Source organism: Camelus bactrianus, chromosome 25 (assembly GCF_048773025.1).
Source record: "Camelus bactrianus isolate YW-2024 breed Bactrian camel chromosome 25, ASM4877302v1, whole genome shotgun sequence".
Taxonomy (NCBI): Eukaryota; Metazoa; Chordata; class Mammalia; order Artiodactyla; family Camelidae; genus Camelus; species Camelus bactrianus.
In genome coordinates this window covers 12,285,175-12,311,204 of record NC_133563.1, presented here as the reverse complement: position 1 = coordinate 12,311,204, position 26,030 = coordinate 12,285,175, and positions in this window count along the sequence as shown.

Here is a 26,030-nt window from a genome sequence, read left to right as displayed (position 1 = left end):
TGCTTGGGCCCGAGAGCTCTGAAGGGTAACAGCAGCTTAGGTTCTTAACAGCCCTGGACTTTGTCATATCTATAGCTAGCAGATGCTGGGTGCAGTTTTTGTGGGGTATGCAAAACAAGCAAGCTCTAAATGGCTAAATATATGCTTATCTGGCCTATGTCTAAAACAATTGCACGTATAAAAATTTGAGTTTAGTGCTGGCAGGCTTTGGAGCTAACGAATGTCAGCCTGCTGTGAAGAAGTTAACAACCTAGGGACCAATATACAGAGGCTATCTTTGCCTCATTTATACAACACTATGGAACAATAATGCTTCTTGGTTAAGAAAATGGCCTCTTTAGCAAGAGATAGCTTCTGGAGTTCAGTGCCTGGTGTCAGTATGATCTTTAATAGTCCTAAAGACCTGCAAAACCAGCTGTTGGAAGAGAGTAAATGAAAGTCTGGAGCCACCAAGATTTGATTTTATAATGCTTGCTTGCCCAAGAGTTTGACTCTTCCAATACAATTCTTTCTTAATTTAAGAAAGGAATTATTAATATACTATTGATCATATTCAAACACTCTATCCAAATGTTTCAACAGAACAAATCATTTCAAGACCTTAATGCAATAAAAGCATATGATAAGACCAAAATAAACATTATTTGAATGAATAAAGGAGCAGGAATTTGCTGCTGTTTCTTAAGTTGAACTATTACACAATCTAGGTTTTGAGAATAACATATAGTGAAGTTGCAAATTTACTCACATTACTATTAAGATATGCAAAGAAACTAGATAGATTGATAAGATAGACAGATAGATAGACAGATATATAGATTAAAAACTATATATCTTTGTAACTGATCTACTCTTCCTTAACTGCTCCCTTCCCAGTGAATAGAAGAAAGCAAAATAAACTTTCCAAGTGATAACAACTTAAGTCTTTTCCAGCTCAAAAATACTTTTAAAGTTTTAAATAGTCTCTACTGGGTAACGATTTGGTCAGTTTAAAGTCTAGTCCTTTTCACACGTGAGTCTCTACTGCCCCTTCAAATTCTATCTTCTTGTTCACTAGAGCTCCTGATTCCTGAAAATTTAGCATCTGGCAGAGTACTGAAAGGGGTTCTTTGTGGTTTTATTTCCAGTCTAAAACTTCAGAAATGCCAGGTAAGACTACTAAAGTCTTGCTGCAATTCTTGACAATCTGTAATTGTTAGGTTTGGTTTTTCAATTTATAAGATGCAATGAGTAAGAAGAGAAACTGAGTCTCTGTCAAACATATTTCAATTGAATCAGATTTATATCTTCTGAGCCTAAGACTCCTCTTGGAGGTGTCTTATCTAGCACAGAGTTTTGCTAGACAGAAAGGGGTCCTGCCTTCATGAATCTCTGGTCCTTTACTAGGTCCAGATAGCTGCTCAAGAGTACTTGGGCATCCTCTATAGTCAATAATTTAAAAAAATTTTTTACAACATGAATAGGCCCAAAGTACTGGGCTATAAAAAAGTGCTTTTCCAACTTGCAGTTTTCATGCTTTCATCATAAGCAACTTTATAATCACTTGTCATATATGCATAACATCAATTTTAGGTAAATTAAAAATAAGATTAATCACGTGTTTTCATAATAAAATGAAAGGCAATTTAAAGATAAATGAATAATAATTGTTTAATACAATTTAGAAGATATCTATTATTTTCAGTCTCTCACTGAGTTATGCACTTTCTCGCTGATAGGATCTGATAGCTGTCTATTCTGTATCCATTCTCTCTTCTTTCTTACTAGCACAAACTAGACTTTGAAGAGGTAGCAATGCATTCAGCTATCAAAACTACATTTCTAAGTCTCCCTTGCCAGATGGGACACCATTCTGCCATTGAAATGTCTGGTAGGGCTTCTGGGAAAGCTCTTTAAAAAAGAGGCCGACTCAATTGATATGTACTCTTTTGACTTTTTGTAATTTCTCCTTCCTAAGTGGAAGGCTGTAGCCATCTTCTAATGCTCATGAATAAAAGGCCAAGAAAACATCAAAAAACTACACCCTGATATCTTGAGCAGGACAATAATAATTCCGGGCAGTTTACTTTATGATTCCTGCTCTGTGTGAGAAAAATAAACTCCCATCTTGTTTAAGCCACAGTTATTAAGGTGTCTCATTATATGCAGTCAAATGCAACCCTTAACTAATAGAGAGAGAATCAGTGAAAGACAGATAAAGGCATTTTGGACCCCTCCAAAATAGATTCATGGCAAGCTGTCTTTTTAGTTTTTATTTCTACAGGAGGATGCTTTAGTTAGCTCAGGCTACAGTAACAAAAATACTAGACTGGGCAGCTTATAAACAACAGAAATTTCTCACAGTCTTAGTAGTCCAAGATCAGGATGCCAGGCCAGCATGGTCAGGTTTTGGTGACAGCCTTCTTCTGGGTTGCATACTGTTGACTTCTCACTGTATCCTCACATGGCAAAGAGAAGAAAGAAGCAACCTCTTTCTTGACTCTTATAAAGGCAATAATCCCATTCATGAGTGCTCCACCCTCCTGACCTCATCTAATCCCAATCACCTCCCAAAGGCCCCACTTCCTAATACCATCACATCAGAGAGTAGGGTTTCAACATACAAATTTTGGTGGGATACATATATCTAGCCCATAACTGAGGTAAGAAGACAGAAACAAAAGAGGTTTGGAACTCAGTGGTATCAAGCCAGCACTGTATTAAAATTTTCTCAATAACAAATTGATGATTCATCATGATTGCCTGGATTGGATGGATGGGTGGCCCTATGAAGCATGAATACTGAATTACAGTTTTACTTTGATTAAATCCTTATTAACTTGGAGTTTCTTAAAGAAAGGCAGTAGCAGTACCTAGGTAAGGTACATACTGACACTGCTGAGTGGCCAAATATAGAAGGCAAGCAAACAGCAGTGTTGATGAAGATAAATTCCAACCTATGTAAAATGCTGGCCTAGCTCTGTTAGCAGCATAGAGCACAGAGTACTCAGATGTTCTCCCCATTTATTTTTCTGTGAGCTAATGCTCTCAGGACAGAGAGACCTAATATAGACAACAGCTACTGCCTCCTGTCTACTGTCCTGAAGCTATACCATCTAGGCCTTTCAGATTGAGAGCTGAGAACTTTCAGTTTAATGGTAATTTTAAAAGTTAAAAAAAAAAAGGTGAGAAGGTAATTTCAAGCCAGAGGTACCATTTTCCTTCTCCATGAATGAGACAAGGTGATGCTTAGGACAAGTAGTATAAAATAAATAAAAATATTCATTGGACTTAAAGGAAAAGGAGGTCTAAAAATTTCCATTGTCTCAGTTCAAAGCCTTCTGAGAACATATTAAGGAATTTCAAATAAACAGTATAATTTCAAGGTCCTAGAATCTAGAGAATCCCCCAGAAATCAGGCAAAAATAGCAATAAGTCTACAGGTATACACATATATGAAATTGTTTTTCTATAAATGAAATTCATATTCCAGGGTTAATTCTAAGGGCATGAGGAGTTTTGGAGTCAGACTTCCAAAAAGCAGAAATTATCAAATAACTATGCTAATGCAAACATCAAAGAAATGCCTTCATGTGCCTAAAGATGAGGTTTTTTTGGTAAGTGCAAATATCAGGCCAGAGTACCCATTACAAATACAATAAATACTGAAAGAATTTCTGCTTTCATCATTTGGCTCCACAATGATAGAACACTGAACATTTTTTTAGAGATTAAGTAGCTGCTATAGGAGATTTACAAAGGAATATTCCCGAGGTTCTAAGACACTCAATGGCCAACATTAGGTTAGGAGTTGGACATTGCAAGCAAAGTGGAGGAAGCGCAAGAATAATAGTAATTCAGTGTTCCTCCAATCCCATCTCCTTTAGCTTCTGGAGATGTGTAGGTAAGATGTGAGGGAAGGCCTTTAATCTGCTGCTGCTTCGGTGGATTATGTATAACTCCTGCCCTTCCTTGTCTGATTCTAGCTTTTCATTATCTACAAGACTGCCCTCTTCGACTGCCTAGGGGCAGCAGCCCGACAAAACAAGGAGAGAGAGCACAAAGTGATACTTTTTGCTAGCTAGAGTCTGTTTTAGGAGTGACATCTAGTAGTCTATCCACAAAATAGATCTCCTGGTCCTAAAATAGGTAAGCACTGATAAGTTTGGGGACTATGTTTATGGAGTGTGTTTTGGAAGTGTGGATGGTCAATGACCAATTTACCATGTACTCAGCACAGATAACATAGGAAAAGCCTGGGTGGCCACAACAGCTTACAAAGATTTTGGCATTAATTACTGATAAAGTGCAGCAACAGAGATGTAGATGCACTTTTCTTCTGGCCTCTTCCCAAGGTCATTGATGTTATCTCCAGGGAGCCAGTCATAGTCATTTGGGAAATCTCAAGAGGATAGTTCCTACTCCAAGGGAGGGATGGAAGAGAGCTTTGAGATGTCTCTCAAGCTGAGCCTATTAGGGCTGTCAATTGTGTCACCATGGGCAATCTGTCACTTTCTCAGTCATGTGTAGAAGTGTAGAGAGAGGTACAATGTCGTACGGGCTGAAGGAAGTCTTAACAAGAAAGAACCAAGGTCTCTGGCCTGAAATTCTCAGGATTTCCTCCAAGGGCATCTACATGTTGCTATAAAAACAGAGTAACGCATATAAAGAATCGTAGGTTACAACGTTCTGAATAAGGTCAGCAGAAACAATTAGCATTGCCCCTATGAGAGTATCGCAGGATGACATTGGCTATATTGGCAGGGAAAGGAGTTTAGAAGAAATCCAAGAAATGACTCTTTCCTCCCCCTCCAGAAGGCAGGGGACATGAATTCCAAATTGTAAGACTCTTCAATGTGTTATGAACACAATATTATACAGGGGTTCTGTACATCGGTATAAGTGCCATATGTAAGCTGAGAGAATCCACTGGGTTAAAATAGGCAGCACCCTACGAGGTGTGTTAGAAAGATCCTCGGAGGCAGATCCGTGCCTAGCCAGCAATTCTCAAACTTTAATGGGCCTCAGAATCACCTGGATGCTTGTGAAAACAAATTTATGGCCACCACCACGAGAGGTTCTGTTTCACTGGTCAGGGAGGCATCTTGAAAAATTGTATATTTGATAAGTTCACAGGTAATGCAGCTGCTGACTCTCTGTGAACCATAACTTGATAACCACTGGTCTAGATTCTTGCGTCACTAGTTAGCTGAATGGCCTCAGATATGTTATAAATCTTCTGTACTTCAGATTTTTATTTTTTTTTAAGAAGAAAAGAAATACATCAGTAAAATCTATTTAACCTTACAAGTTCTATGTATTATACAACTACATTCATTATGGAGATTTTATTGGCAAAAGTATGAGAAATAACACTTAATGAACTCTCAGCATGTTCCCAGCACAGATTTCATCCTCACAGCCACTGTCAAGTTGAGTACTCTCTTACAATGTGTGTATAGAAAGTGTACATAAACAACGTTCAAGCTCAGCCTGTTTGATCTTAAAGCACACGTTTTCTTCCACTATGCTACTTTATTTTCTGGATTTAAAATATTATACTGAGAATGTGTATCTGTGTTTTCAATCAGCCGCCTCAACACATGTACTTTAGAAGTCATTTCCACCACTGATTCTATTAGAAAGAATAGTTTATATTTACAAAAAAGTAACTTGAGGACTTATAGTTGCACCAAATAGGGTATTCCATTCTTCCCATGTCCTCACTCTTCATGTAAAAAAACCCTAGATATAACACGACAAACAAGCATGGGAGTCTCTGACAGGCTGAAAGAAGAAGACTGGTTGCCTAAGGAACTTTAGAGTTGAGGAACAACATAGTGATGCATTTCCTGGGTTTCGATATTGCCTCCCATGTATCCTGGACAAGGCGCTGCAGAACCCTCCAGTCTTAACCTCCAACAATTCCAAACAAGAAAAGCTCCAAGAACAGAGGCCAAATCCAAGATTATTCAGATGTTGGAATTACAGAAGGATTTTAAAACAGCTATAATAAAAATGTTTCAACAAGTAATTATAAATTCTCTAAATAAGTGAAAAAACAGAAAATCTGAATAAATAAATGAAAGTTATAAAAAAGAACCAAATGAAAATTATAGGACTGAAAAATATAATTACAAAAAAAAAAAACCAAAAACAGCTCACTGGTTTGATTCAATAGTAGAATGGAGATGCTACAGGCTAGAATCATTGAACTTGAGGACAGAACAATAAATTCACCCAATCTGAAGAATAAAAAATACACTGAAAATGAATAGAGTTTCCAGGACCTGGAGGAAAAATAGCAAAAGAGCTAACATTTGTATACTGGAATCCCAGAAGGAAGCAGCAGAGTGGGACTGAAAAATATTCAAAGAAACAATGGCTGAAACTTTCCCAAATTTGGTAAAAAATACAAACCTACAGACATAAGTAGCTGAGCAAACCCCAAATATGACAAATACAAAAAATCCACACCAATACACGTCATAATTAAACTTCTGAACACCAAGGAAAAAGAAAAAAATCATGAAATTAGCCAGTGAGAAATGATGTAGTACTGATAGGACAGCACTAATTTCTTATCCAAAACCATGTAGTCCAGGAAGTGACACAACATTTCTGAAATACTGAAATAAAAGACCTGCCAATTCTAAATTCTATATGTGGCAAAAATATTCTTCAGAAATGAAAGAGAAATAAAGTTAAGGAAAACAGATAATTTGTTTTTTAAAAAAATTCTCCTTAAGGGATGGCTAAAAGAAGTTCTGTAAACAAAAAAGGAATGATAACAGAAGGTTCAGAACTTTAAAAAGAAAAGGAGAACATCAGAGTAAGTAAAAAAAGAGATAAACAGAATATCCAACTCTTTGTAAGTTTCTTAAATCATAGTTGATGCTTGAAGCAAAAATTTTAACAACATCTGATGTGGTGCTCAATGTATGTAGAAAAAATATTTAGTTACATTTTAAAGTGAGGAGGATAAAGAACTTAAACGAAGATAAGGTATCACACTTCACTTAAAATGGTAACACGTCAATTCCAGTAGACTGTGACATAGCAGTATTGCAAAATCTAGAACAACCATTAAAAAAATCATACAAAGTGATATATTAAAAAACGACAAATAAATCAAGATGGAATCTTAAAAATATGCTCAAATTACCTACAATAAGGTAAGAAAAAGGAAACAGTAAACAGAAAAAGAAAAACAAAATGGCAGACTTAAATCCTAACATATCAATAATTTTATACATTATATATATAGTATAAATATGTCAATTAAAAACACAGAGATTTTCAGACTGGATTAAAAATAACCCATTATACAGCAATATGCTGCCTACAAAAAATCTACTTCAAATATAATGATATAAGCAGGTTAAAAATAAAGGACTGAAATAAATACAGCATGTAAAAATTAATTTAAGAAAAAAGCTGGAGTGGTTATATTAATATTAGTTAAAGCAGTTTTTAGGAGGAAAAAAACATCGTTAGAGACAAAAAGGAACATTAAATACTGACAGAAGGATCAATGTACCAAGAAGACATAGTGATCCAAATGTGTATGATTCAAACAATAGAACCTCAAGACATATAAAACAAAAATTGATAGAGCTGAAAGGAGAAATCGACAAATCTAAAATTGCAGTTGGAGACTACAATATCCCACTCAGCAACTGACAAAAATACTAGAGAAAAAAAAATCAGCAAAAATATAAAAGAACTGAATGACACAATCAATAGTAAGACCTAATTCATACTTATATGTATAAACACTCTGCCTCTAACAGCAAAATACACTTTTTTTCCAAGCACATAGGAACATTCACAACATAAACCAAATTCTGAGCCATTAGATAACCTTCAACAAACTTAAGAGAATTAGAATCATACAGAGTATTCTCTTGGACCATATGGATCAAGTTAGAAATCAATAACAGAAAAACAACAAAAACCCTTTAAATATTAAGAAATTTAACAACATACCTCTAAATAATCCATAGCTCAAAAAATAAGTCTCAAAGGAAATTTAAAAAAGAGAAAAGAAAAGAAAACCAAATCAAACAAAATCAAGTAAATACAGAGAACAGAGTAGTGGCTACCAGAGGGGAAGGGATAGGGGTGTCAGAAGGGAGGCAAAATGGTAAAGGATGTCAACTATACAGTTGATGGATGGAAACTAAATTTTTAATGGTGAGCAGGCTATAGTGCATAAAGAAGTAGAAATATAAAGTTTTACATGTGAAATTTATAAAATGTTAAAAATCAATGTTACCTAAATAAAGATACATTTTTTACAAAGATAAGAACACAGTGGAATTAAAACCAGAAATAAATAGAGAAAATCAATGGCACAAAAGACTGTTTTTTTTTTTTAAATGAATCAAATTGATAAACCTTTAGGAAGACTAACAAAGACAAAAAGAGAGGAGACACAAATCACTAGTATGAGGAATGAAATAGGAGCTGTTACTACAGGTTCTGAAGTCTTAAGAAGAACAATGGAATACTGCAAACAACTTTACTTCATAAGTTTGACAGATTTAAAAGAAATAAACCAATTTCATAAAAACAACTAATTACTAAAATTCAACTAAGATGAAATAGACAACTTGAACAGACCTATAACTATTAAAGAACTAATAATTACAACTTAAAAGCTCCTGAAAAGTAAATCTCCAGGCCTGGGTGATTCCACTGGAGAATTTTACTTTATATTTAAAGAAGAATTAACACCAATTCTACACAATCTTTTCCAGAAAATGGAAGAGGAGAAAACCCTTTCTAACTCATTTTATGAGGCTAGTAATATCCTGACACTAAAACTAGATAAAGACAGTACAAAAAAAAAGAAAACTACAGACCAATATCTCTCAAGAATTTAGACAGAAAAATCCTCAGTGAGATATTAGTAAATCATATCTGGCAATGTATAAAACGAATTATTCATCATGACTGAGTGGGATTTATTCCAAATATGTAAGGCTAGTTCAACATTTGCAAAACAATCATATGATCATATCAATTGGCACAAAAATAGTATTTGGCAAAAATTCAACATCCATTCATGAGAAACTCTCAGCAAGCCAGGAATAGATGGGAACTTTCACAACATGGTAAAAAGCATCTGTGTAAAACATAGCTAATACAGCTAGCAGTGGAAGACTGAATGCTTTATCTCTAAGATTTAGAACAATACAAGGATGTCCACTGTCACCACTCTTACTCAATAAAGTACTGGAAGTTTTAGTGACTGCAATAAGGCAAGAAAAAGAAAAAAGATGGTATATAAATTGGAAAGGAAGAAATAACATGATCACTATTTACAGATGACATGATTGTCTACTTAGAAAATCCCAAAGAAACAAAGCAACAACAAAAACAGAACTAAAGAGTGAGTTCAGCAAGCTTGCAAGAGGCAAGAACAACACACAAAAATCAATTACATTTCTACATACTAAAAATGTATATGTGAAAACCAAAACTAAAAGTACAATGTCATGTATAGAAATTTCCCCAAAACGAAATACTTAGGCATAATTTTTTTTAAATGTATGAAATCTGTATGCTGAAAATTACAAAAACACTGTGGGGAAAAAAAACAAAAACAAAGACCTAAATAACAGATACATATACTGTGTTCATAGATTGGAAGACTCAAATAGTAAGTATGTGAATCTTTCCCAAATGTACAGGTTTAATGCAATTCCTGTCAAAACCCATTAAAAATTTGTAGAATTAGACTAGCTTACTCCAAAATTTATATAGAAAGGCACAATCCTAAATAACAGAAAGTCTTGGGAAAGAAAGTGGGAAGATTCATTTTATTCAATATTGAGATTTACTACTTAGGAACAGTAATCAAGACAAGGTGGTATTGGGAGGAAGAGACATACACATCTACTCAATGGAACAGAATAACAAACCCAAAGTGCGTGCACACAAACATACCCAAATGATTTTTGACAAAGAGGCAAAAGAACTTCAATAGAGGAAGAACAACAAATGGTACTGAAACACTGGGCATGCATAGGGGCAAAAAAAAAAAAAAAAAATCCTTGACCTAAGCTTCATACTTCCCAAAAATTAAATCAAAATGGATCACGGACATATTATAAAACCATAAGAGTTTCAGAAAACAAACAGGAGAAAATTTTTGGAATCTAGGGCTAGGCGACGAAATCTTAGTAGACTCGATGTCAAAAGCATAGTCTTGCTAAAAGGAAGACTTAATAAATTAGATCTCTTCAAAATTTAAAATTTTGCCTTGTGAAAATCCTTTTAAAACCTAGCTATTAGAATGAAAAGATATTATAGACCTGGACGAAACATTTGCAAACCTCATATCCAACGAAGATCTTACATATAAAAAATAGAAAAGCTTTAAAAACTCAACATTAAAAAACAAAAAAGCTAATTAGAAAATTGGCAAGCTACATGAAAAGACATTTGACTGATGTAAATAAACACAGGAAAAAATATTCAGTATCCTTAGCCATTTGGTAAATGCAAATTAAAACCATAATGAGATACTGCCACACACATAAGAATGGTTAAAATAAAATATAACACCACCAAATGCCAGCAATGATATGAAGAATCTAGATCAAACATCTATTGCCGATGGGAATGCCAAAAAGGTACCAGAAGAACTACCGTAAAGGGAACAACTTAAATGTACAAGATCTGTATTACTGCAGAGTATTTGCCATTCAACAGCTCAGTTTTGAGATGAGTAGAAACTGCCTCCTCTCCACCAAATAACCTCTTTAACTCACAATTATTTAAGTACCAACTAAAGCTCTTCCAGTAAAGTCATACCACACCAGAAAGTAATATGCATCCATTCTTAAATTATTTCCTCAACCAACACAGTAGAGAGGTAAGCCTCCCGCTTCCTTGAGGGAATCTCTAGCAATGCTAGATCCTACCCTTTCCTGTCCTCTTAGAAGCTTTACTCTATCCATTATTCTCTATCTCTGGCATTTTGAATTTCTCCCTCTTCAGTAGCTTCCCCCCTACAACCTACACATTTGCTGAAAGCTCTCCCTAAATGCTGTACGGTCCTCCAGTTATTTTCTTTTCTTCTAAGTCAAGCCATGTAAGAGAATGGTTTACTTTTACTGTCTCACTTTTCTCTTTTTAAATTAACTCCTTAACTCACCACAGTCTGCTTTCTGCCTCCCAACACTCTACTGAAACTGTTGCCACCAAGGTCACCTATAATCTCTTAGTTGCTAAATCCTACTCTCTGTCCTTATCTTACTTAACATTTAACACTTACTTAACAGCAGAATTTGACCCATTGACCTTGGTCTCTTTTCCCTTGGCATTTGTGATCCCTTTCCCTCCTGGTTTTCTCTGCCCTCTTTGGCCCATTCTTTGTCTCCTTCAAAGGTGAGTCTTCTCTTTTTTCCCTTAAACATTGGTGTTTCCCAGAATTATTTTTAATATACTTTTCTTTGCTCTCTCTATTCCATATTCCACTCACTGGTCACCTTTGCTGATGGTTCGCTAATCTCTCTCCCTAGATCAGATGTCTCTTGAACTGTAAACCTGTATGCCATTTTGATGTTACTTAAGCATCCCAAACTCAAAATCTCCAAAGTGAATTTATCAGCCTCCAAACTGCTCTTCCTCATATATTCCTCATTCTACTACTCACGCCACCACGCCTTCCAAATATCTTAGAAATGATACAAGACTCCTTTCTCTCTTACCATCAGATCCTGTTGGCATAAGTCCCTTAATATATTTTGGATTTTATATCTTCATCTCTAATATTACTTTCTTAATTTAAGCTATCATTTCTTTCTCACAGTTTAGTTCTTTCTTCCTTATTTTGGCCTTACCATTTTCTAGTGCTCATACTTCACAATGTTTCCAGTTATTACTTTTCTAAAATGTAAATCTAACCAAGTGACTTTCCTATTTTAAATCCTTAAATCGTCACTTTCTTCTTTATCATAAAATCCAAACTACTTAGTAAGTAAAACATATCAACACCTCTATGATCCTTTTCTGCTTATTCTTGTACTACTTAGGAACACTTTTGATTGTAAGTAATAGGAAGTCTGAATTAATGAGACTATAACATGTAGGTATATTTTACTCATATAAGAAGTCTGGAGGTAGGCAGTGGTAAAACCACTCAAAAATTTTATCTAATGTTCATAACCTTTTTATCATTCCTCATCATCTATGGTATGTTCGTTTATTGTCTCATGGCCACACAAAAAAGCTAGTTTAAGGTGTCACATCAGTATCCAAGGCTGGAAGAAAATGGAGAGAGTGGTGCTAGCTACACCTGATCATCTTATCAGGAAGAGCAAATGCCTTTCTAGGAGCCCTCAGAATATTTTCACTCACTTTTTCTTGGCCATAAAGGGAACCATATGACACTTGCTACTAGGATTTCATTACTGGATACCCAACTCAAGGACCAACTTCCTATTTTCTGTACAATTAATGATAAAAATCCCATGTCTGTAAGTCTAGGTCTTCCACATTTGGTCTTATGTTAATGATTCAATTTTTTTAAATCTAAGTTAAAGAAATCTTCACTGTTGTTGTCATTCTCTAAATCCTTCCAGTATATCCTTTCATCAACTGAAACCTCCATTTCTGTATTCTCAGAATCTCATTACCCTCAAGATGGTATTATAATCTTGGCCTTTATACTTTTCAAGCTATGAGTTTTGACTTATTGATGAGACTATAGCTCTTAAACAGCAGGAACCATAGCTCAAACTTCTTTTTTGTCCTTTCAGCAACTGATAGATACACATTGAATTGAATTAAAATTGTGTTGCTATAGATCCTTAGTAGATAATACTTGCTCCTCCAGTATTCTTAATATGAATGAATATCTTATTAGGTACTCTATTACCTTCTTTACTCAAATATTTATGGATCACCTTAAATAAGACATACCTATATTATACCTTGGGGAAATAATAATAGTTTTTGAAACATCCATTCTTTATTCAAATGTAATGTTATGAAAAATAAATCAAATAGTTTAATATTGAACAGTTAGAAACAAATGGAAAAATTACTATCATCAATTATAAAATATAAATTTACTTATATGTGTATTTGAGCAGGAATCTAACATATATCCTGTTCCTACATCTTTACACGTACCACAATTTGAATGTGCAGAAAGAATGTAACTCCTTTGATTTTTTTTCCTATAATTAATCTGGTCTTTTTCTTAAATTCCACCTCTCTGCAGATTAAGGGAGATTCTAGAAAATTAACTAAAAATTTAATCAGTAATTTAAACAGCCCTTTCAAATAATACTCATCATTTCATTTGGATAAGAACACCCAGGCTCCCAGGGGAAGAAAACTCTATGCCAGCTTCTTTTTCTGAGATGATGTCCTGGTTGATGGGGCAACTTGCACTGAACTTATAACCTGGCCTCTTGGTACCTGTTTGGGCTCAGTAGCCCTTCTGGCTGACTCGGACTCTACCAGTTTTTGTTGACACAACAGACCTCTCTAGAATTTGACTGAGACCACGTTGGTTTCAGCTCTTTAATTTGCCTTATTCTCACTTCTATGAGCCTCTTTGGCAAGCTCCACAACCAGACTCATACCTAATTCCAGAAACAAGGATGGCTCAGAGAAGCACCATTTCAGAATCAATCTCTGACCATGCTGACCAGCCAAACTGACCTTTAATTGGTCTAAGATAGTCTTCAAAGACACCTCCTCTCAGACTCTAAAATAAGAAGTGGAGGTGTGACTATGTGGGATTCCTTTCTACCCTAAACATGCCTCTTACTTTCGTACAGCCCAGAGAAGGAAAACACCAGTGCACCTTAATTATGCCCCTTTGCATTCCTATTTCTCTCTTCTTTTTACCTTCTACTAATCTCCAAAATCGGAAAGGATGAGCTTTTCTTTTCTCATCCTTCTTTTCTCATACTTCAACTAAGCCTTAAGAGTGGCCTGCGATATCTCCTCTACTGTGAGAGAATTCTATGAGCATGGGTCATGTAGGCTTGGTTGTTAGATAAAGTGGGAAATAAACTAATCTGGAAAATTGTCTTTCAAGATAACAGCCTATTTTACTGCTTAATTCTATTTTGACTTTCAAAAGCTGGATACACTGTTCTCTCCCTGTTTTCCTCATGTAGGAACCCAGAGAGATAGATGCCCCAGGCCAAGAGAGTGAAGGTCATGTACCCAGGAAGGAAGAAAAAGGAAAACCACATTAAAAATTTAAAACTATTATCCTTGTTAGAAAGGATTTGAACATATAGTATATAGTCTCCTATTCCCACTTTTAGATTGAAATTTTCCACACTATACTTAACTCTAAAAACACTCTCCTATTTCATGCCCATTATTCAAAATCATCTCCTTTCTCAAATCCCTCCTTAAAACTTCTCTGAAATCTTTTACAAGAAGGGAGCCTGAAGGTCTTTTCTTAAAGACAAGAAAGCAGGTTGAATTTAAATAAAACACAGAATAAGACAGACCAAGCATATAGGATGAAAAAAAATTAATAAACTCACCTCTTTCAAGTAGCTTTTTCCATTGAGTTTTTACATTTTAACTCCTTGTTTTATTTTTATCTCTAGTATAAAAATATTCTTCATGGATTGTAATGCTTTTCATTTTGAAATACATCAAATTCATTTCAACCTCTACTAATAATAGTAGTAAATTTAAAATAAAATACCAGTAAATGTCACATTGAATTTCCTTTTTACTCAAATGGATATAATAATGCCTTTTCCTGGACTTTCTCAAGGAATCTATGAGGATAAAATGGATAAAGTTTTAGGATGATTTAAGCTTATTATAGAAACAATATGAAGCATAATAATTCCCATCTCTTCAGAGTTTACACTTTCTTGAAGTAGTTTCTAATTCACCATATTTGTAGGCTTATGGGGTTTCTCCTGTGTTCACAGATATTTTATATCTGTATGCAACAAAGACAAATTATTTGGGTTATAAATAGGTTTATTAAGCAGTTAACAGCATACAAGCAGAAAGTGAAGCAAATGAGTACAAAATTAAGGACTGTATGGTCTTTGAAACATTGATTTTTATTGCAGACAAAACTGTGTAAAAATGTGATTTATGCAATATTCTGATTTGTCCTCATTTTAATTTTTAATAAAATTTTCTATCCAGAAGTAAATTTTCTACATCACTGATGTGGCTTATGGCATAATTTTTAAGTAAGTCCCTTCACAGGAGGTTGTACTGGCTCTGAACGCTACTAATATCAGGTTACAAAAAGGCAAAGGTGATTTTCAACTTTCAGTTTGCTAAATCAGCTGGACTGAACATGAATTACATGTTACTTTCTCACAATGGAGAAATATGGACAGTTTGCATAGTATGTTTTATGATACATTTATTATGCTGTATCCCAAGGAGTTTTAAATAACTTAAAAATATAGTGCTCCTTGAACATCCTGACAAATTAAAGAACATAATCACCAGTAAAGACTGATGCAAGATACTACACCGAAAATGATACCCCAAGTGTCCCATTGTTTACAGCAGATTTATAAGCCAGAACTCTAAAAACTATACATATTTTATAAAGTCCCCAAACAAACATAACATGAAATTTTTATTTTTGTGCTTTTGGAACTATTTAACATTTGGTTTAAATGGAAGTCAGTGAAGGAAATGCAGACCTGCCATTCCCCACCCCCCGACCCCTATATTAGAGAAACAAGGTGTTAAAAATCTCTCTTTCCCGGAATCGTCTTAACTTATAGACAAAAGAACTGAATTGAATGTATAAATACCGGCAGCCCCGGGATTGTGCTTCATCCTGAGCCCACGAGGCATGGAAAGGAGCATGCAAGCCTTTCCAAGAGTGCCTGGAGGGGCTTGTTTGGCAGGGTTCAAATCTCCGGTGAATGACTGGCTGTAGCTCTGATGAAAATAACAGTGAAATAAATTCTGATTTATTTAGAAATATGTGTCTGACTTTTCTAACATCACTGTCTTTGTATCTCCAACTGCTATGGAAATGTCCTCACTTCAAAAATATCAGATGACACAGCGGGGCACTGATTTATTTTTTTTTCCCCTCCTTCTCCAACAAAACCTCACAGTCTGGTGCATGCAAACTGTGTGCACAGTGCTACACGTCCTAAGCCATTTTGGGGATGATTGCTTGAGCTTGGTGGGAATGAAACAGCCTTTATTTAAAGGTTAATTGCCTCCTCCTCCTCCAAAAAAAATTCCACAAGAGTTGGGTTTTTTTCTTTTTGGTTTGTTTGCTAGTGTTTTTCTATTTAGTGAGTAGTGAGCTCCTATGAAAAAAACTTAAATACAATAGTATCTAGATAACCGTCCGTCACATACTCTCTGTACATACTCTCGGTCCCACTGCTCTGTTGTAGACAGCCTGGTCTGCTTCTCCTCCCAGTACCCTCGTACCTGCTGCTGCTTCTGCCTAGAATATTCTTCCCTCAGACCACATCAGTCAGAACTGTACTCCAGTATCACCAGTTCGTCACCAACAAAACCCATTAACAATTCCCAGGAAATAAAAAGAGAATCTGGACAATAAAATAAAATCTAACCTTTTTTTTTTCCTTTGGGCTTAGTTGAGTTCACGGAGAACCAGGTGCAGAGGTCTTGCTTCTGGTGCTTCAGACCAGAGTTCCTCAAGCAAAATGTCTGCGCAACACCTCAGCTTGGCGAAGCTTGGCGGCCGAGTGAGAAAACGTGAGCCGGACACTGCAAACCAAGATGGCGGCGGCCCGTCGTGCGTAGCGTGGCTGCTGCCCATTGCGAGCTGGAGCACAGCTCCGTCCACTCGCGAGAACTCCGCCCCTCCTGCAGCCAAGATTCTGTGACGCAGCCCCTCCCACGGCCTGCGTGGGAGACTGTGCTCTGGAGTGTGAGCTCGCACTTCTCCGTCCTTTCATCAAAGAATGAAACTTTCCTTTGCGTCTGAATCCAACTCAGCTTCTTCTATCGGCTCCGAGGACGCCGGGCAGAAGGACCCTTGTTGGGAACTGACTTGGGAAGGTAGGTAACAAATTCAGAGCGCTCTTCCCCAACTAGCCTCTTTCCCCACCCCTGACACTGTGTATTTTTCTTCATAGCATTTATTGCTGATACCATATTTATATAGCTATAGTATGCTTTAAACTTATCTCCCACTTCCACTAAAATGTGAGTTTCATAAGGGCAGGGACTTTGTTTATTTAACTCATTACTGTAAACCCTGTGTATACTGTAGATGTTTCATAAGTTATTTTCTGATAAATGAAGGATCGTTTTTAACATAGAGACAAACTAGGTTTGGATCACACAGAGAGCTGGGAGTACTGTATGAATGCAAAAACAATAAACAAGATATTGTATACATTTTGAAAGTGCCTATTAAATATTGCAAAAAAGTAAACACTCAGATTTTCCCCATAATGCCAGTTTAACATGTATTCTAGTTATTATTATTTTTTAATGAGAAAGTGTTGAATGAAGTACAAGATGAATCTGCTTTGTATTGAATTCAACTTATCAGGGGAAAAATGTTAAAGCAAATATCTAATGCAGCCAGCAAGGACCTTTTAGTTTTGAAATAACATAATTTAAAATTTTTTCTGTAAATTAAATATCTGAATTCTTTCCAAAGCCTTGTAATGTTTTCCCACCTAAGATGGTACAAACATAACTAGTGGTACATACTGGAGTGAGCCTTATCTCTACTGGTGTATAGATGCTATGGCTTTGTCAGGGACACAGGTGGAGGCCAGTGGTATAATTACTGACATGGAGTTGGCATGGCAAACACGGAGACATTAATAATATGTCACTACAATGCTCAGAAGCCTTTTACTATGGTTGTTCTCTCCTCCTTACTCTCACTTCTTTGCAGACATAAACTCAAATCATTTACAGGTTAACTTTTCAGTAAGACAGACCAGAGTCGATTCTCACTGAAGAGAACACCTATACTCAAAAGATCCCCATCAATTCTCAGTGCTTCTTTATAGAAGGTTTTCCTCATTTCCATGGTAATTCATGTAAGCTACTACATTATTGTCTTTCTGGGACATTTATTGTGGAGTTCTGTTTCTCACATGCTCTTAGAAAATGCCTTTTCAATGATCGTTTAACTGTGATCACTTGACATGGTAAGATTTGGAGGACATGTTCAAGCAGGCTATCATCAGGCAGCCTATATTTTTTAAGTATTCTCAATTTGTCAGCTCAAGTTTATTCAGAAAATGCAAACACCTTAATGGGATGTATTTCTTATATTTATAAGAAAATATCTTATGTAGACTGCTACTCACACAGGTGCACCCATGTAGCATATACAGACGTGGTTAATAATATATATGAGCAATACTTTCGTATTTACATATTTTTAATATGAAGGTCTTGTATCCCTCATAGAGAAATTATTGAAAAATGGAAAAGCCCAGGATATCACCATCTTCATGTATTATTGTTAGCAGTTTAGTGTATTTCCTTCCAGTAATTTGCCTGATGCATCTTAATCTATCAGCATATATACAATTTCATACCTGGTCTTTAATCACTTAACATTACATCATAAACACTTTTCATATTTCTTACATAATGTTTTAATCATCATTTGCTTCTAGAATAACAGCATATCAAGAAAATATACTTCACCTTTCCATTATTATATATTCAGATAGATTCTAATATCAGACCATTACTAACAGTGTAGCTATTAATATCTTTATCCTTGAGAATTTTTTCCTACACTTTGGATTACTGTTTCTTTAGGGTAGATTTCCAGACAAGGTATTATTTGGCAACTCAAATAAAACTCAGAATCTTTAAAAAATTGGTTTACTTTTTAACAAATAGAATTCAGTTGCTCTGTGGAAATAAATTAGATGTCTTCAACAATATATGCTGTTTTATTGTGTAACCTGTTTTATTATGAAACATATTTACATAAGGGAGTAAATAGTATAGAGGTACATTTAAATAATAATAAAAGGAACATAAATACACTTATCAATCTTAGGTACTAGAACAGTGCCATTACCTTCCAGATAAAACTATCTTGACTTTTGGTACAGTAATTTCTTTGGTCTTCCTTATAGTTTTACCAACTAGATTTGAAATCCATTATATTTTAATTTTCAATGTTTTAAAACAATATTTGAATTTTCTTGAATTTTGTTCTTTTAGCCTAATCCTAGGTTTGAGACATCTATTCACGAATCCATGCACTGCTGTGGTTCACTCATTTCCAGTGCTGTATGCTATTCCATCGGAATAACCACTGTTTATCCAATCTACTCTTAATGATATTTGGATTGTTTTGTTTTGTTTTTTGCAGGAATTGTAGACATGCTATAAATATTATTTTGCATGTTTCCTGGGGCACATTTGCAAGAAGTTCTCAGGGGTATGCATCTAATACAAAAATTGCTGGATTGTAAGATATGATGAATGGCTTAAGCAACTTCAAGATGAAGTTGCCACTAACAAGCGGGAAGGCTCTGGCAGAGACAGTATTTGGGGAAAATTCCAGAAGTTCAGTTTCATGCATGCTGATTTTGAGGTGTTTTTAAAATGACTTCCAGAGGAAATAGCAAGTGACTGTTTTGTACACAAATCTGGGGTTTGTGAGAGAGGTTATCGCTAGAGACAAAAATTTGGGAGAATTACCAATCAGGAAGATTTTGAGACAAGTTTAATAAAAGTTCCACTTTAAAAAGAAGTTGATAGTACTTAGGGAAACTACAAGGGATACTTAAGTATCCAGGGAACTAATTAACAATAAACTACTGTGGACCCCAAGGCTGAAGGGAAAGGGAGAGGGAGCAGTTGTCAGAATCTTGAAGAAAGATATGTGTGTTTGTCTGTCTGTCTGTCTATCCATCCATCCATCCATCCATCCATCCATCTACCTATCTACCTACCTCCTGGCTCATGGTTTTAGTTTTATTGTTTGGTGACTCCAGTTATAGGTGTGTTTTATCTCCTTTGCATATCTTTTGCATGTATCACTTTCTCTTTAAAAACCTTTTTCTTCTTTTTAATTTTACTTTATTTCCTTCATCTTTATCACACTATTTTCTATGATACTTACTGAGGTTCTTACAGTGTCAGTTTTCCTTTGGGCTCCATATAATATGGTGTGTGCTTCCTAAATAATTTTGCCTGTTGCTTGTATTTTTTCTGAATTCTGTCATTTCCATTTTTACATTCTTTGTTGCCTGATCATCTTTTCTCTTGAGTCTTTTATTTTTGCATTTCATGTTCCTGAATAGCAATGATTACCTCATATTTTTGCTTTGTTTTTAGCTCAGTTTGGGTGTTTAATCTTGCTTTTCTACCTGATTTTTGGAAACATTTTACTGGTGAGTTTTCATCACATGTAAGAAACACATACTGCTATTTTCCTTACTTCTGTATGGCTACATTTATATAGAGGCAGACCAAATTTCTCTCTTCTAACTCATATTTGAAAGAGACAGATTTTCGTAGACTACCAGAGAGTGATGTGTAAGGAATAAGCAAGGATAGTTCTCCAAGGTTCAAAATTGTGGTAGATGTCTCCCCCAAATCAGGACATTCTCCATCTTTCTCTGCTCTGCTCTCCTCCCAACATGTTTACCTGTATTGACTTTATTAAAGGCCTTCCTTAAATTTTGCTACCAATTGGATTTACCTGAAGCAGAGCTCCTGTGGGAGACTGGAGTGAGGGAGAACAGTGAAGTCAGATTTATTCCCTTGACTCCTTCTCTTTGGAGGCACATGGGTTGGTTGCATCCCTTGTTGAAGTCACAGTTCATTTCAAGGTAGTTCTCTCTACAAGGTTCTCTCCTTCAAGTTCTGGAGATTGCTACACTTTGTTGCCCCTTCAAGCCAAAGATGGTAACAGCCTTTGTAAATAGTCTATACATTTGAAAATAGTTACTTTATTAAGCTCCTCTCAAGTTATCCATTTTAAGTAGGATCCTTACTGATTCAACAACTCTAATTCTCATTCCTATAGCAAAGGATGTAAAATATGGCTTTTTATAGCCACTTATTCCAAGCAGATATCTTACATCCAGCCCTGAGTATCTCATACTTCTTTAACTGTGCATTAATTTCCACTATATATATTCTAAGGCCATCCATAGTGCATCACTGTGTTCTTCCAAATGCTAAGATATCTCATAAGTTTCCAATAAATTCCATTTTACTTAAAATACTTACACTCAATTTTCCTTGCTTGCAACAAATAAATACTAACTTTTACATGATACTGTATTTTCAATGATACTGTATTTTCTCGTGGAATCTTAACAGCCATGTAAAATAGTAAGATTTATCTTTAACATAAACCATGGCCATAGGAGCCCATGATTGTTACATCACAGAACTTCATCCTCTGACTACATAAAATAGTGCAGCATGGCTGAAAGGGAAAAAATATGAATACTTCTTACGATGATGCTAGAGATTTTTTAATGGGTGGTTTCACTCACAATGAACCACATAATTGGTTTAACTCCACATTTTCCTATACGGTAGATAATATAACTGATACTGCAGTTTATCAAACACACCACAGCTCTTATAATCTCACTACACTTTAGTTCATCTTGGCATATAAAGGCATAATTCATTAATTAACACTGTTGAATTTTGAATTTATCCATCTTCAGTCTTTTAAATATAGCCTTACTCTGTTGTGCTGAGAAACATTTTTAAAGTTTCACTCATTTTGTTTTCAAAGTATCTTTCAGTTTGAGAGTTTTCAGAATAGATTTCCTGTAGGGAAAAAAAAAAAGAAGTGTGTCTGTTAAAATGAAATGTCTCAATATATTAAAGGATAGTATTATATCCACATTAATTCTTTAAATTTTGTCTCAGGCAAAAGTAGCTAATATTGCCTTCCATTTAATTATTTCTCAAGGCATGACAAAGTACATCAAAAATATCAACCTGAGAATGATCAATCTAATTAAAATGCTATAAATATAGGGTAGGAGTAATTTTATCTCAAAATGAGTTGTGGCTTTATTAAAGGAAATATTCTCTTAAACTTTAGAAAGTTTTACTAGGTATAGTCCTTTTTATTATTTTTGGTGCTATGAACTAATTTGAATTTAAATGATTTAAAAGAATTTAATACATTTTGGGATTTATATATGATAGAATAGCACTTACTAATAAAAAAGGAAAAACATATTGATACGCTCAAAAACATAAATCAATCTCAAAGTAATTATGCTAAGTGAAAGAAGGCATATCATTAAAAAAGTACTTACAGTATGGTTCCATTTATATAAAATTCTAGAAAATGCGAACTAACCTATAGCTATCAAGAGCAAATCAGTGATTATCTTAGGAAGAAGAAACTATAAAGAGACACAAGGAAACTTTTGGGGGTAATGGTTATGTTCACTGTAATGATTTTGGTGATTGTGTTTCAGAATTGTATTGTGTTAAAACACATCAAATTGTACAGTTTAATTATATATGTTTATGGTATGTCAGTCATGCCTCAATAAAGCTTTTAATTTTTTCAAAAAAGGAATTCCATTGAATTCCAGAAAATGATATAGTTTATATCAGAACATCTCCCGCTAAAGTAAATATCTGTCAAAGCTGGATGAAATATATAAAACAATTTTTTCAGATATACAGAAGCATCCTTGGGAGATGGTAAGCATACAAAGTGAGCTTCACATTCACCCAACTGTCTCCCTGAAGGCATTGCTTAGAAAGTGTGACCAAAGAAATAGAACCCCAATAGAAGTTCCACTAAAAGGATGATACAAATGTTAGATCTGGGGACCACTAAAACAGTTGAAATTCTAAGGGCAAAATACTGGTGAAATTTTTCGTTCATCCTTGGCAAACCCTAAGCAGTGTGTGCCAGACAAGACTCCAAGACACCTACTATACAGTGTTTGCTAGGAAGCTGAGAACTGAGCAGAGATTTCAGAAATCACACAATGTTGGAGAGTCATCAGAAGTCAGCTCCAGCCAGAGTGAAACCTTGATGAACAGTGCTGCTATTCAGTTGAGACCAAGAAAATCCACTCCCTAAGATGAAGGGCTGCACACTAGGAATAAGGGAAATGGAACCACAATATCAAATCCTAAAACCAAACTTTGACAGGATCAATGTGATCTGCTAGTAATTAAACTACTCCAAGAATAAAACTCAACATCCTTTAGAGGAAAGTAACATAACTCAGAGTTGTAAAATGTACCACTAATAATATCTAACACACAATAAAAAATTACTACACAAAGTGGGAAAAAGTAATTAGAATCGAGGGTTTTTTTTTAATCAATAGAAGTAGATGCAGACATAAAATTACTAGGCAGGAATTCAAAATAACTGTGGTTAATGTTGAAATGTTGAAAATATGTTTAAATATGCTGAAAGAGATAGAAAAAATGGGAAATGGATAAAATTTGCATTTTTCAAGAAAGAACTGAATCTAAAAAAGAATCAAATAATATTCCAGGACTGCAAAGTCAATATATGATAGTAAGATATCATTCAGGTTTAAAAGTATCATAGACAGAGAGCAGAAAAGGATTAATGAAATCAAAGAGAAAAAGAAAATGTGCAAAGAAAAACACAGCTTTAAAATTACACACCCACACACATACACAATCACAACTGAATGTAGGAGTGAGATACAACGTACACGAAAGGTCCATCATAAATGTATGTTTAGTTCTAGAAAGAGAAGAGAAAAAGAATGAAACAGAAGCAGTATTTGAAGAAACAAATTCTCAAATTTCCAATGGAGATGAAAGGCATCCATGCACAGGCACAAATAATTCAGCAAACATCAGTCAGGATAAATAAATATGACATCAAACTACTGAAAAATGAAAATTAAGTAAAACTCTTTAAAGAAGTCAGAGAAGAGTCATATTTTCACCAAAGGAAAAATAATTGGGAGATAATGATGTTCTCAAGAGAAACTTTGGAAACCAGATGGTAATGAAATGGTATCTTTAAAATGCTGAAATAATTAAAAAGTAACCAAAACAACAAAGCTTGAACCTAGATTTCAATATACAGTGAAAAAATATCCTCACAAAATCAAAATAAAGATGCTCTCAGGCAAACAAAAATTGAGAGAATTAGATGTTAGCAGATAGACTTGCACTGTGAGAAATATTTTTTAATATATATATATTATAGGCTGAATAAAATGTTTCCAGGGGAGAGAATCTATGTGCAAAAAGTAATGGACAATGAGAAAGGGTACGTATATATGGAAAAATATATAAGATTGCTTACTATTTAAAGCAGTAAGACTAATAACCTCCTGTGGGGGCTAAAACTTATGAAGGTAAAATATACAACAATAGTCAAAATGTTGAAGAGAGGGTAAATAGACTTAAACTATTGTAAGTTTCTATTTTTATCTAAGATACAGTAAAAGTACAGATTAATGAAAGTTTTTAATGAAATAAGAATGTATTTAATAATTTCTAGAGAAATAACTAAAGATATACAGAATTAAAATATAACAAAAAACCTATTATGAGAAATAAAATGGAATAATAAAATAAATGATCAATTCAGAGAGGCAAGAAAGAAGAAATATAAGAACAAAGAGTGGTTTAAATTTTTTTTAAAAATTAGCAAAAAAAAAAAAAATAGCAAGATGGTAGACAAAGTCCCAACTATATCAGTAATTGCACTGAATGTCTATTGACTAAAGGGACAAAGACTACCACACTAGCTATTTTAAAAGATGCATCCATATGTCATTTATAGGAAATGCTCTTTAAATATAAATATAGATAGGTTGAAAGGTAACTTATGGAAATAGTATGCCATAAAGACATTATTTAAAAGAAAACCCATGTGAATATATTAATATCAAAGCACACTTTAAAGCAAAGAGAAATAGAGACATTTCACAATTACAAAATATATGAATCAATAGGAAGATATAACAGTTCTAAATTTCTGTGCACTTGAAAACAGCTTCAAAATTTTTGAATTAAAAGTTAACAAAATTGAAAGGATACAGTCGAAAATCTTAGAGATTGTAGCATTATTCTCTCAGTGACTGGAAGAACAGGCAAACAACACAAAAGGAGCAAGGACAAGAATGTTTTGAACAATACCAGTAAGGAATGTGACCTAACTGACATACCTAAATACTGCATCCAATAACTGCAGAATATACACCTTTTTCACCTGAATGTAGAACATGTATCAAAAAAAAAATCATAGAGCAATTAAGCAAGACTTACACATTTGAAAGCTTGATACAGTGTATATTTTCCTCTCACTGTGGAAATTAATTAGAATTTAAATTACAGAAAAACAACCATCAGAAAATAAAAATTAGGGGACAACAAATATATTAAAAGCAACAATAGAGTCCAGAATGCTATGAAACAATATCTTTACTTCACAATGCTGATAGTGAAAATTAGAATTTTATAATCAATACTTGTTCAAGAATGAGAGTAAAATAAAAACATTTTTTTAGAAAAGAAATAGGAACTTCTAAAGGGGGCACATCAAAAGGAAGGAAAATTATCCTGAAGAAAGAATTTATGCAAAAAAATGATGACATGTCCGGAGCCATCTTATTCTGTAAAATCGTACTGCATGGTACTGGGAACTTTTTCTTGTATTATTTCCTTGATAATTTCCTCCCTTCTGTTTTCTCTATTCTTTCTTTCTGGAACTCATTCTTTTGATGTTTACCTTCCTAGACAGATTCTCTAATATTATTTTCCTTTCTTACTCTCTTTTCTCCCCACATTTCTGCCTTTTGTTCTACTTTCGCAGAGATTTCCTCCACTTTATTTTCCAATTTTCCAAATTTTGTATTTATTTTAAAGATGTCTGCTATTTCACTGTTAATATTCCCTCTCTTTTTTTGTGGATTTTTTCTTCTTTTTTGAGTACAGAATTCATTCTTATCAAATAAAGGCAATATCTTGCTTTATTTCTCTAAGGATTTTAAACTTTATTCTTCTGTTTGCTGTACTGTCCCACATTAATTCCTTTATTTGTTCATTAAACATATTATATCTACTATACTATTTAATGATTAAACGTTTTT